At 51.4% G+C, this 11,465-nt stretch overlaps 1 pseudogene; it reads left to right on the top strand.

Moving 5' to 3' along the window:
- Positions 1-7,379: 7,379 nt before the first annotated feature.
- Positions 7,380-8,054, top strand: LOC111824616 (annotated as a pseudogene).
- Positions 8,055-11,465: the final 3,411 nt, after the last annotated feature.

Genomic DNA, 11,465 nt, shown 5'->3' with positions numbered 1-11,465 from the left:
TTAGATGGAAACTCTATGCTGTTTTCCATAATGGCTGCACCAGTTTGCCTTGCTAATGGACCAAATAAACCGATGAACAAAAATAGACCCAGAGACATAGAAGCATGAACAGACCATGGAACCTCAGAGTGGAGGGTGGGGAGGGGGGGGAGATCAACCAGTGAACTTGTTTGCATACATGCCTAACCAGTGGCCACTGACAATGGGGTATCCTGATTTCATAATCATGGTGTTGGATCCCTGGGGAGTGAATGGGAGCCAGCGGGGAGAGGATAACAGGTAAAAAAAGGGAACCATGTAATACTTTCAACAATAAAGATTAGAAGAGAGAGAGAGAGAGAGAGAGAGAGAGAGAGAGAGAGAGAGAGAGAGAGAGAAAGAGAGCCTTCTGTTCATTATCCTGGCATCCAGTCCCCTCCTTGCTATCTCCCACCTCCATGTCACTCCTCACCTTCCCTCCTAAACTTCAAATGCACAAACGCAGCTGCAAATGGTTATTCTCATGAGCATTGGAGGTCTTGCTCCCCTACAGTTTTCATCAGTTTGGCTCCAAAAATCTTATAAAATATTCTCTACACATTAGGACACTTCTTATACTAAAATATTGTCTTTTCTTCATTTGCAACATACGTATGTACACGTGTTTTCTCCGTGTGGAGTGGGACGTTCACACAATTATTAAAAACCTGCTACCTGGGCAGGATGAGTTAGTTCTAAAGAGTTCACACCTATTGGTGTGGGCACTGATGCGCCAACCACTGAGCCCCACCACCCAGGGATCCATGTGTAAAAGATGGAAATTTTCCCACTTTGAGGGGCTGGGAAAACAGGGCTTTTGCACATGTACAGCAGGAAGTTGAGTGAAATCTGTGGTTTCGGGAGGCAGCTGTGTGCTTGTGGCAGGGACAGCAGATTAGAGACGGAGGCTGCAGGCACAGGGTCCAGCCCAGCTTCTCCTGCCTCCTCACATGTAGAGGTTTGAGTTTCTATAGGGGCAGGAATAGAATGTGGGGGAACCGGCTAGAATTATATGACATAGTCATCCTGCTCTGTTCACTGTGATTGTTTATTCTGATTGGAGAAGGCACCTTCTAGCCTGGCTGGCAGCCGCACTGGGGCCTGGGAGCTCACCTGGAAGTGCAGCCCCTCCTCCCCATTTGGAGCTGCCGATCATCCTGGAGTTGAACAACTTTCCTGCAGGAACCAGCCCGCCAGCCCTTGAAGGTCCCAGCCCTCTGCTGCCTGTCACCTGGCCCTTTGGCAGAGCCTTTGGCTACTTCCCACTAATCTTCTATCCTTTCACTCATTATAAGCAGCTGGTTTATGAGGTCTGCAGAGCAGGTTTTTGTGGGTGACCGGCTGTTCCCCCATATTGCCCACAGTATTGGAATGAAAGTCCATATATGATTCACCCCTGTCTCTGCTCAATTGGCTCAAGTAGTAACAGACAGAAGGGACCATGCATTATCCAATTGCATATTAGTGTATGTAAGATGTGCTTGGGGACAACAACAAGGAGAATCTTTTAGTCTCAAAATAAAAGCATCATCCAATGCAAATTCTTATTCCCAAACTCCAGAAAGACAACGTGGCCCACAGGGGGTGAAGGAGAGAGAGAGGAAGCCCCATCCACGTGCCTCTGGAGGAGCACCCCTATGTCCTCATCAAACCCCCAAGGAAGGAGGACTCTCAATCCTGGAAGCTGCCCCCAAAGGAATGGGATCAGGGTGACGGGTCTCAGGAAAGGAGGGAGGGAGGGGGGTCAGGAAGGAACCCTTGTGGCCAGCATCCTTGAGTCCTTTCCCATCTGGGGTCGCCCTTAGGATGACAAGGTCAGACATGCAGCCCAGGGTCCCAGCTGCACCTTATATGCAGACTCCATGCAAATGGGGCTCTCCTCCTGCTCATAAAAGGGGGCCCTTGACCGGCATGTTGGGGAGACACTCAGAACCCAAGCGCCTGAGACAGGACCCCAGCGGCTCCACCATGGACTTGGTGCCAAGCTGCGTTTTCCTCCTGATCATTTCTCAAGGTCGTTCTCAGGAGTGGGGAGCGCTGAGACCTGTGCCTGTGCCTGTTGGTGCTTCCATGTGATTCTCAGTCCACCTTGTGTCTCTGTGTTTGCAGGTGTCCAGTGTGAGGAGCAGCTGGTGGAGTCTGGGGGAGGCCTGGTGCAGCCTGGGGGGTCTCTGAGACTCTCCTGTGCAGCCTCTGGATTCACCTTCAGTAGCTACTGGATGCACTGGGTCCGCCAGGCTCCAGGGAAGGGGCTGGAGTGGGTCGCATACATTAGTAGTGATGGTAGTAGCACATACTACGCCAACTCTGTGAAGGGCCGCTTCACCATCTCCAGAGACAACGCCAAGAACACGCTGTATCTGCAAATGAGCAGCCTGAGAGCCGAGGACACAGCCGTGTATTACTGTGCAAGAGACACAGTGAGGGGAAGTCAGTGTGAGCCCAGACACAAACCTCCCTGAGGAGACAGCAGGGCTGGACTGCAGGGAGCGTCCAGGACACCAGGGGGCGCTCAGGACCAGCAAACCCAGGGTCTCAGCTCAGAGGCTGTCCCTGGAGGGATGTGCAGGCTTCCTATTGGGGTCAATGCTTTCTTCCCTCCTGGTGTCCCTGGGGCAGTTCCTCTTCCTTCTTTGTGTCTTTAATTAGATTCTCTGCAGGAAAAAAGCAGGAAGTGGCTGTGTGTCAGATCTGGTCGACTTCTCATCTGAATCCTTCCTGTCACCATGTCCCTGATGGGCACTCTCTGGGTTGACAAGGAAAACATTGTAGGGATTTCCATCCCCTCACTGAGAGCGATGTCCCCCACCCTCCACGCAGTGCTGAGGGGGGAACACAGAGTCCAGGCCCCAAACCTCACCAGGGATGATCAGCCCCACTCTCTACCCCAGGAGGAGCCCTTTGGGGGCAGTTAGCTGCTTGCCTTTCACTGACATGGCTGCACATGGAGGTTTAGGGGGTGACCCCTGTGAGCACTGCCCCTTCGTGAACCTGGGAGGCCCAGTGACAGGCCCTATCACAGCCCTGCAGAGCCCTGTTCCCTGAGGGTCTCAGATCCCAGTTCCTGGGGATGTGTCGCAACACCTGTTCCGCTTCCACCTGCATCCTGAGAACCTGCTGAAGGGAGACATGGTCCCACCCACCTCTGCTGTGCCTCCAGCTCCGCAGACACCACTCCATCCTCACCCTCTGTCCTCTGCCGCCCACACTCTCACCCCATGGGGCCTGAATAAAACTTCCCTTGTGGATGTGTCTCCACACTCCTTCCTGCCCTGGTAGGTTTTGCCTTAAATGCAGCCCCACCTCATCCCCTCATGCCCATCTCCTGTGCCCAACCCTCCCTGAGACCACAGGGCCAGGGCCACTCTGCCACCCTGCGGAGACCATGGGCAGTGCCCACGTGTGATGTCAGGTGGAGACAGCTGAGAACTGATCTCAGACCACCTTCAACTGCTCACACCTGTGCTGAGGGAACTTCCAGGGGGACCATGAGCTGAAGAGCATCGTGGTAGACAAGTCGGTGGTGACTGTGGTCAGAGGCCAGTGATGGAAGGGCTGGGGCCTGGTCACCTATGTTTTTGCATACATCCTGCTGATCAGAACACAGGTACACAGGGAGGTCTGAGTATCCTAGAAGTGCAGGGACAGCCCAGCCAGCATGCCTCATGGATTGAGTGTCGACCTATGAACCAGGAGTTCATGGTTCAATTCCCAGTCAGGGCACACATCAGGGATGTGGGAAACATCCCCAGTGTGGGGCATGCAGGAGGCAGCCAAACAATAATTCTTTCTCATCATTGATGTTTCTATCTCTCTCTTCCTCTCCCTTCCTCTCTAAAATCAATTAAAATTTTTAAATAAATAAGTACCTAAAAATGTTGCAGATTTGATTCACAGTAGAGTCATATATGGGAGGCAACTGATCAATACTTCTCTCTCACATCAATGTTTCTCTCCTACTATCTCTCTCCTTTACTTTCCCTCTAAAAATGAATGAATGTATCCTCTGGTGAGGATAAAAAAAACAATATTTATATCTATACCTTTATGTACATCTACAAATACATCTATATCTACATCTTTATCTATAAATCAATTGACATATTCTTAGGTGAGGATAAAGAAAAGAAGACCTATCTATGTCTATTGCCATATCTATATCTATATCTAAATCTATATCTATATCTATCTATATCTATATCTATGTCTAAATCATCTATAACAATAAAACCAAATATACTAATTAGAACGGATGTCCTACTGGATGTCCTTCCAGACGAAGCCACAGAGGCCATGGGGACGAGCCCCTTTCACAAATTTCGTGCATCCGGCCTCCAGTATATCTATATCTATCTGTATCCATGGGAGCAGAGGCTGGGATTTTATCCCTACGAAGTCACTGATTGTGCCCACATCCTATTTCCTGACCACCTACTGCAGCACAGCCCCTGCCGTGGAAGGAGAGGTCCCTGGGCTCAGTGACCAGTCAGCACCCCTTCCAGGAGAAGCCCCAGAGACCAGGACCTCCCTCACCTCTTGCCCTTTGTATGTGCAGACACCTCCCATATGCAAATGCCCACACAGCCACGAGACACACACACACAGTTGGTGTCCACTTAAATGCAGGGCCTCCTCACCCTGGAGAATACTTTCTGGGGGACGAGGACCTCACCTGCAAGACATGACTCCCATGTGGCTCTTCCTCTTCCTGCTGTCAGCTCCCAGATGTGAGTGACTCGGGGCTTAGATGTGAGGAGATGGGGATCCTGCATCTGAGCCCAGGACTCACTGTGCTCTCTCTGTCCCAGGTGTCCTGTCCCAGGTGCAGCTGCAGGAGTCGGGCCCAGGACTGGTGAAGCCCTCACAGACCCTCTCCCTCACCTGCTCTGTCTCTGGATTCTCCATCACAACCAGTGGTTACTGGAGCTGGATCCGCCAGCCCCCAGGGAAAGGGCTGGAGTGGATGGGGCACATATGGTATGATGGGAGCACTTACTACAGCCCGTCCCTCAAGAGCCGAACCTCCATCTCCAGAGACACGTCCAAGAACCAGTTCTCCATGCAGCTGAGCTCCGTGACCACCGAGGACACAGCCATGTATTACTGTGCAAGAGGCACAGTGAGGGGAAGTCTGTGTGAGCCCAGACACTAACCTCCCTGCAGGAAGGTCGCTGACCACCAGGGAGCTCTCAAGGTCCCTGAACACAAGGCCCATCACAGCAGCAGGTGCAGTTGGAGGTCTGGGCTGGTTCCTGTGTGGTTTCCTCTTCATGTCACAGTTTCCCTCAGCGAACATCTAGACCTGATTCTTCGCTGACGTCTGAGTCTCTGAGCTAGAAAGTCTGTTGTTAAGAGAGAGAACTTTCTCCTGTGAACAAAAGATAGAGAGTCTCTTTCATACACACTTGGGCCATAATGAGTTTTATCATCAAATATTCTGACCCACGTCACCTGAATCTAACAAGAGGCTCTAATGACTCAACAGTGCAGCTCCCCTGAATGCTGGACCGTGGGCCCCACATGTGTGTGACCCCAAAGCCGCAGAAGAAGGACCCACAGGGTGACAGTCCTGGTCTTGTCCTCATGCTCACAGCACCCAGAGGAGCGGACACCAAGCAGAAGCAGAGGCACAGCAGCTGGTACAGATGTTCATGACACACACACACACCAAGGGGACGTGGGATGGTTATTATGCTCCTGATTGAAACCCCGGAGAAGCACAGGAAAGATCACTCAGCAAGTCAGACCTGCTTGGATGGAGACTGGAAAGGAGAGGGTGCAGGGCTTTTATTTTGGCGAGGTGGTGGGGGAGGGGGAGGAATTCTGCTTCCAGGGACTTATGTGGTTTCAATCTCCCAATAACTTCTACAGAGAAAACTATGGCCTCCTCCCTCGTGCCTGCGCAGTGCTTTCCCTGTGGCCCCTGCAGTTCCAGGCCCAAGTGAGCTGCCCCATAAAACTCTACCTCCTCAAGTCCCTGCCACCAGCTGGGCTGTTGCCACAGTTACACCACCACTGTCCCCTCTCAGTCCTCACGTTGCCATGGGCCAGAGCAGGACCAAGCGCTTCAAGGGACCTCAGTTCTCCCTCCAGGAGATGGTCAGGCCCAGTTGGCAGAAGGAGAAAAGGGGACTCAGCAAGAGGAGGCAGAAGCTGCAAGTAAAGCTCCAGCCCCCAGCACCCAGGTCCGTAGCGCATGTGCAGGGGGCTGGCCTTGTGCAGCAGCAGCTGGTGCTCCTGGACCTGGGGGACCTGGTGGCCTGGACCCCTGCGCCCTCCGCCTCTGGCCGCTGCTGCTGGACCCCAGCCTGATTGTGAGGGAGAGGCAGCAGCGCCTCAGGAGTCTCAGTGCTTTGGAGGCTTTGAGGTTTGGGAGGACATGGTGACTGCGGATCCCATGACCCGGGTTGCACTGCTCCCAGAGGGCAGCGCTGGTGGGTTCAGACAGGGGGCCTCCATGGAGGAGAAAGAGCAGAACAGAAACCCCGTGGGAACGTGGTCGCGAGGCCGCATGCGCTGGGGAAGGTGTGTGAGTGCAGTGATGGCGCAGTGTCTGTGTCAGCACAGAGGGCGTTTGGAGACGGTGGGACCCTGTTTGGGTGGGTATCCCCAGGGGACCTGGCTGCTGCAGGAGCATGTTGTCTGCGGGCGGTCCCTGGGGTCCCCCAGAGCTACTGGAAGCGCTCGGGGCACAGCATAGCGCGGGCTGGAGGCCGCAGGCTGTCTCCTGGGGGTCCCTGGAGCGTGTCCTGTGGGAGCCGCTGGGGGCGGCGCAGTGTGGAACCCAAAGGACATGGTTCCGTCCAAGAGCCGAGCAGGAATCATAAGCGCTTCCCAAGGGCTCATGCGAAGTTTTGGAGACGAACGCGGGCACAGTGGGCACTCAGAGGCAGGAGGCCGAGATGGAGATGGAAACCGCCCTGGAGGCCGAGGAAAGGCTGCAGAAGGCGAAGGGCGGGGTCTGACCTCAGGGATGAGATGGAGGAGGCTCCTCCTGAAAGAAGGGTCAGAAGGAAAACGTGCATCTGGGACTGACTTCCGCCCGCTCCCCAGGAGCCCAGAGGCCCAGCGCTGCTGAGGGCACAGCAGACCCGCTGCAGGTCCCTGTCAGCAGGTGTTCAGCGCAGATGCCTCTGACCCCCCGTGGGAGGAAGAGCTTTCCAGGAACCAGAGCGAGGCTCATGGAGAGCTCCTGGCGAGGGTGGGGCAGGTGCTGTCTCCCCTCTGCCTCTCCCAGTAGACACTGGCCACCCTCACCCACCAACCCCTCCCAGGAAGGGGTCTAAGAAACCCGCCTTTCCCAGCAGCGCTGCAGGGGGGCGCTTGTTCCAGGAACCCCCGTGGAAGCCTTTGATAGAAAGATGAACACCGTGCAGTGCGAGCCCACGGGGGTCTCCTGTCTCCTGTCCCCGCTGCAGGCGGAGCCCCTGGGCGGGCGGCCCTCCAGGCCCTGGCGCAGCACCTGTCCACCCGCTCTTTTCTCAGCCAGACTTTCCCAGCACATGGACTCCTGGAAGCCATAGGCAGTGCCTGGAGGGCCCTTCTGCAAACAATGGCCGCCAAGAACAGCTCTCAGTGTGGGACCCCAACCCGCTGGTGACGCTGTGCAGAGCAGCATCCAAAGGGCAGCGTGGGGGTAGTGAACGTGGTTAGTATTTTGGGAACCGCAGGCAGCATCCTCGCCAAGAAAGACGGTGCCCTGGAACCTCTCAAGACCATCGGTGCTTCTGCTGGAGGGGCCACCAAGGGCCGCTCGCTGGTGGTGGGGAGAGAGGCCTGGATGCCCTCTTCCATGTGTTCCCCGATGGCAACGAAGCTGAGAGGGCCTCGTGCAGATGTATATGTTACCTGCCCTGAAGGATTCCCAGCCAGTCTTCAAGATGAAGATCCGAAAAGTAGGGAAGGCAGATACAGCCCAGATCAGCTGTGCCTTCTCCACACCGTGAAGATGTACTGGAGGAGGTTTGTTGCTTATCAAGAGTCTTGAGAAAAGACTGGCTGCTTGACCCAAAGTGTTCACCTCTACAGGGTCCCTGGTGCGTGTGCATTTCCGAAAGCCGCTGTTCAAGGTCTGTATCTGTGTGTTGATGTGAAGGTCTCAGAACTCTGAAGCCTGTCAGAAACCTTCCTTCCTTGAGCTCTGGGATCAGAACAGTTTCTCCTGCTCTCTCCACCTCAGTCACCACACAGGGGAGGCTGGCAGCTCAGAGGAACCTCAGGGGGTGTCCGTGAGCCGTGCAGATTTGACTGAATTTTGAAAAACAGGAAAACCAAAAGCATTGCTTGGATGCTCTTTAAGTCAATATCATTTTATATTGGCTGCCTTTTTAACAAATTTGAAAACAAGCTTGATAAAAAAATTTTGGTGTGAAGTATATCAGTTATTTTTACCTTTTGTGAAGTGAATGAATTGAATTTGTTTTCCACTATTTAGTAGAATGTACGAAAGAGCTAATGAGGTCTCTATCACCCTTTATAGAACCAGATCAGATGGATTATTGCTTTGTAACCTCTCTCCTTGTTTAATTTGATATCTCATCAGAATTGGAGGAAAATATTTTTAATAAATATATTTTTAATTCAAAAAAGAAAACTGTGATTTCTTATCTGATTTCCCATGTGTGGGGCAGATGGAGAAGAGGCAACAAAGACCCATCAGTTGATAGATGTCAAATTAAAAAGAAAATGGACTATGGCCCCTCATTTTACATATAACTATACAAAATGAGCAAAAATTGAGGGGAAAATAGGTCCTTATGACTGTACTAAAACCACATGTAAAGAAAATGAGAAGAATAATTATAAGTAAGCAAAAGATGGTGATAATGATGTTGAGAATGATGATGATGGTGGTGGTGGTGATGATAGAAATGGAAAGGAATCTTGGTCCAATATCTTGGTGGGAATCTGGCCTTTCCCACCAATCAGTCATCAGCTTTTTCAAAGGCCTGTGTCAACTTACAGTTGGGCCATTGGGGTCTCAATCCTTAATGGCATCTGAAGAGGAGGTGCCTGCTTTGCTTCTTTATAAGAAGTCATTGTGTGTGGACAACCACCATGTTCATAGAAAACGAGAAGAATGATTGTAAGTAATCAAATTGTGATGATGATGATGATGGTGATTACAATGAAGATGATGGACTGAGACAGGAGCCCTGGTCTAATGGAATGAAGGCTCCTCATACAGACACACCGTCCCCTTGGCACTTCCAGTGAGGAATGTCCACTCTTCCCAGTGAGTGTTGAGAGATTTCATAAATGGGACCCCAGTGAATTATGCAACTTCCGTGATTCATGGTGAGATCATGTGATTAATCAACCCAAAGGTGTCCAATTGTGAATACTTGGACCTGGGAAGGTGTCACCTTCTAGAACAGAGACACTGTGAGAATGTGCATGTTGGAAACAGGGGTCTTGTTCCCACAAGTTTGGAGTGACAGGTTCCTTATTTCCCTTGATCCCTGCCTGCATGATATTTATCATTTCTACTTCAATCAACTCCTGCTCATCATTATTCAAGAATTTCCTATGATGACACAAGCTGTCTCTATCATCCCTACACTTCACTTCCTTCTGGGCCTTCTGCTAGTTTCCCAGCAGCGCTCCCCTGCTCCAGACCCCGTGGCCAAGCCACATGGGCCTTGGAAGCCCAGCATTTTCTGGTGAATTCTTTGTAAAATCACCCAAAACAGGTCCCATCCAAGAAAATACTGATGAACTGAACTTTAATAAAAGTAAAAATATCTCTTCCACCAAATATTCCATCAAGGAAATTAAATGACAACTTAGCAATAGAATATTTTCCTAATCCTGTGCCTGATGGGAGAATGTGTGCATTGCACAATTAAGGTTGTGGTATGTTAGGGGGAGAGCCCGGCACCCTCTGAGCACAGTGAGCATCACCAGGGACTGGACAGAGGAGGCTAGGAGTGAGGGATTCCTGAGAGGGTTGAAGTTCCCTTTCCTGTGAGAAAATGTTTGCTAAGAATTCTCCAATTCCCCTCACTCTGAACCCAACATCACTGATAACACTAGAATGAGAAATTAGGTCACTTAACAGGCTGCCATATCACTTCAACATATGAATGATTCTGAGTTGTGCACATACATGATCACTGCTTTTATTTCGTGTCTGTTCTCTGCTTAAATTCATGACTATTTCTGATGTAACTATTAGGGAGGTATCTGCAATAGGCCATGAGCTTGCATATCAAATAGTTTGCTCAGGAATCTGCAGACACAATGAGAAAATTTCCAACTTCAAGATTCACAGGTGTCTCATTTTTCTGTACTTGGAAGGTAGATTCTCAGATCAAAACAACATCATATATTAAGGTATAACCTATCGAGAAAGGCTGTCCTTCATTTTTATTTTTTGTACAATGGTAGGAATTATTTCCATAAAATTAGATTTTAAACATCTGGAAATGCTGGATACAATAATATTTTGAGATTCAGAAATGGTCTGAACAAATGCTAATGCCTTTGATACCTGTTCAAAAGATGCATGAGAAGTTAAAAGTGTAACCTACTCATCAAGTCCACAATTTCTTCTTTTTCTCAGCGAGTTTAGGCCATTCTTTGACCTAATTCCAATGTGCTCATGGTCCAGGTTGTCCTGTCCCTGACTTACATGGTGAGTGAGGTCAAGGGAAGTGATGCCTGAAGAGGGACTCCAGAATGACCAGGGCAGCCTGACCTCAGTCTCTCCACTTATAGGAAAGGCTGCCCCACATGCAAAGTTCTCTTAAAGCTCCAGGGTACATACTCTCCTGGGCTGTTCAGGCTCACAGCTCACACAGGGCTGAGTCTCTGGGAAGGCAGAGCTGTGGTCTAGAAGAAGATGAGGCTGCTGGGTCTTCTCCTGTGCCTGCTGACAGCCCCCCGAGGTGAGGGCTTCAGGGGTCAGACAGGGGTCATCGGATGGCTGTGACTGCAGGTGACTGACAGGACTGATGCTCCTTGTCCCCAGGTGTCCTGTCCCAGGTGCAGCTGCAGGAGTCGGGCCCAGGACTGGTGAAGCCCTCACAGACCCTCTTCCTCACCTGCACTGTCTCTGGATTCTCTCTGACGAGCTATCACGTACACTGGATCCGCCAGGCTCCAGGAAAGGGGCTGGAGTGAGTCGGAGGTGTATGGTATGATGGAAGTACACACTACAACCCAACACTGAAATCCCGCCTCAGCATCACCAGGGACACGTCCAAGAGCCAAGTTTACTTAACACTGAACAGCCTGAGAGCCGAGGACACGGCCGTGTACTACTGTGCAAGAGACACAGTGAGGGGAAGTCAGTGTGAGCCCAGACACAAACATCCCTGAGGAGACAGCAGGGCTCGGTTGCAGGGGGCGTTCAGGACACCAGGGGGCTCTCAGGACCCACAGCACAGAGAGCAGCCCCAGGAACAGGTGCAGAGGGAGGTGGGAGGAAAGGGCTTTCCTGTTGG

This window comes from Myotis lucifugus, unplaced genomic scaffold (genome assembly GCF_000147115.1).
Source record: "Myotis lucifugus unplaced genomic scaffold, Myoluc2.0 scaffold_2973, whole genome shotgun sequence".
Taxonomy (NCBI): Eukaryota; Metazoa; Chordata; class Mammalia; order Chiroptera; family Vespertilionidae; genus Myotis; species Myotis lucifugus.
This window is presented reverse-complemented; position numbering and strand designations above follow the sequence as displayed.